This window comes from Hyperolius riggenbachi, chromosome 1 (genome assembly GCF_040937935.1).
Source record: "Hyperolius riggenbachi isolate aHypRig1 chromosome 1, aHypRig1.pri, whole genome shotgun sequence".
Classification (NCBI taxonomy): domain Eukaryota; kingdom Metazoa; phylum Chordata; class Amphibia; order Anura; family Hyperoliidae; genus Hyperolius; species Hyperolius riggenbachi.
In genome coordinates, this window is record NC_090646.1 from 267,755,020 (window position 1) to 267,757,616 (window position 2,597).

The window sequence follows — 2,597 nt, forward strand, 5'->3', positions numbered from 1 at the left end:
GTCCTGCAAAGCTGGTTAGAGAGTTTGTCATTTTATGACTAAATACAATAGAAGAAACTAACTATAAGACCATGTACAGTAAAATAAATTGCACGACTACCTACAGTAAAATGAACTGTATAGGAATATACAGTATATAGAAAAAACAAAGAGAAAGAGGGGAAGTATGCATGTTATATATTAAGGTAAACCAGAGACGAAATATTATAAATAATTTATACATACCTGTGGCTTCCTCCAGCCCCCACCGCATCGATCGCTCCCACATCTTCCTGCGCCTTCTCCTGGTCCCGGTAAAAGCCCCATAAGTTTGGCGAGTTGGGGCGCACTGTGCATGCACGACCCGGTGCGTGCATGCGCCCCGCCATGCTCCCATAGCCGGGAGCACTCTTGCACCTGTGCAGTACTACTGCACAGGTGCAGAACGCTCCCAGCCATGGGAGTGAGACGGGCGCACGCAGCCGCACTGTGCATGCGCCAACTGGCTGAACTTACGGGAGCTGTTACTGAGGATCTAGAAGGCGGAGGACGGCGGCGTGGAAGCGATCAGGATGGAGGCAGCCCAGGTTTGTATAAATCTTTTATAATATTTCGTCTCTGGTATACTTTAAACTAACTGGGTTTGATTTAGTAAACCATCCCCAGAAATTTCCATGCATTTCCAAAAAGACTGCCATAAGTTATTCAGTAAACCTCGACTGGATTAAATAAAAATTGATTGCCAGAAAGATCATGGACAGCCTATGTGCAAATATACAATTGTTAACTTACTAACATTTGCTTAACCAGTTAAAGGACAACTAAAGCGAGAAGTATATGGAGGCCTCCACATTTATTTCCTTTTAAAGTGTCACTGTGAAAATAAACTTATGATATAATGAATTGTATGTGTAGTACACCTAAGAAATAGAACATTAGTAGCACAGATATGAGTCTCATATTGTTTTCAGTACAGGAAGAGTTAAAGTGAACCTCCAGACTAAAAATCTACTCAGCAGCACTGAAAAGCCTTGGTGTTTCTTTAACAGTTTCACAGCATCAGACTTTTGTTTTTCTTACCTAAGAATCATTTGAAGCTGCATTTTTAGCTAAGCTCCGCCCCATCAAATAAAACTGCCCGGGCTTTTTTCCCCTGTTGCTGTGCAAAGAATGATGGGGTTTGTGATGTTGTTGTTCTCGTTGCCTAGCAACTGGGAAGGGTGATCAGGACACAGGACAGTTGGAACTGTGTCTCATGCTCCCTGTCACCTCCTTTCAACCAAAAAGATGGCTGCCCTCATGAAATCACAAACCTTTGCCTGTTCTTTTAAAACAGGGTGGGTAAGAGATTATATTACCTATCTATTTTAATTAACATAACTAATGTAGCTTAATGACAGTATGTTTGTTTAAGCTGAAGTTCCTCTTTAAAGAGAATCTGTATTGTTAAAATCGCACAAAAGTTAACATACCAGTGCGTTAGGGGACATCTCCTATTACCCTCTGTCACAATTTCGCCGCTCCCCGCCACATTAAAAGTAGTCAAAAACTGTTTTAAAAAAGTTTGTTTATAAACAAACAAAATGGCCACCAAAACAGGAAGTAGGTTGATGTACAGTATGTCCACACATAGAAAATACATCCATACACAATCAGGCTGTATACAGCCTTCCTTTTGAATCTCAAGAGATCATTTGTGTGTTTACCTTCTGTCCCCCTGCAGCTCTCATCCACTGAATACTAGTGACAGGCTGATCGTTTCTTCCTGGAGACAGCTCTGCCCTGTCTGTAATTCCTCAGCATGTGTCAGCCAGCTCCTTTCACATTCTAATAGAGGAGAATTTTTATCCAGCTCTCTTCTCTCACTGATAAGAGAGCAGAGACGCTGCTGGCTTATGTAAATAACACACACTGGAGTGTGCATAGAGGGGCCTGGAGGGGGGCGTGCATAGCAGATCACACTGAAGAGTTGGCAGCCTTCCAGACACAGGGCGACAAGTCCGACAGGGGAAAGATACATTGATTTATTACAATGACGGTGATAGTAGAAAGTGCTGCAGTAAGCCAGAGCACATTAGAATATGTTTAGGAACTTGTAGGATGGTAGAAAAAAGGATGACATTTTTGTTACAGAGTCTCTTTAAGAAACTTCAGTTGTTATCTATGCAAAAGAGCTTCTCTGAAGTCTCTGACCCAAACTTGGGTCTCTGTTTTTTGAAACACCTATACATCAAAGAAACAGTCAGAGACAGATATTGATAAGCGTTTATACTGCAGGGAAGTTGAAAGGGTCATTAGCTAGATGCCTTACTAGCCATCATCTGAGAGCTATGTGGTATTATTTCAACCATGATAAGTTGTAGAGTACATTTTAGAGTGTTTTAGGGTTGAGGCCTATATCTTGTGAATTCCTTATAGTGACAAACTATGACAAACTGAATTAAAAGCAAAATAAAAAAAAATATTTTCATATATTATGTACCAAAATAAAAAAAAATTGTAAAAAGAAAACAAAGTGACAGAATTTAAAATAGAATACACAACTTGTTACCTTAGGGACTCAGCTTTTTAAATACCGTATGTATGCCACAAGGGTATATTATTGTTGTGTATGCAAA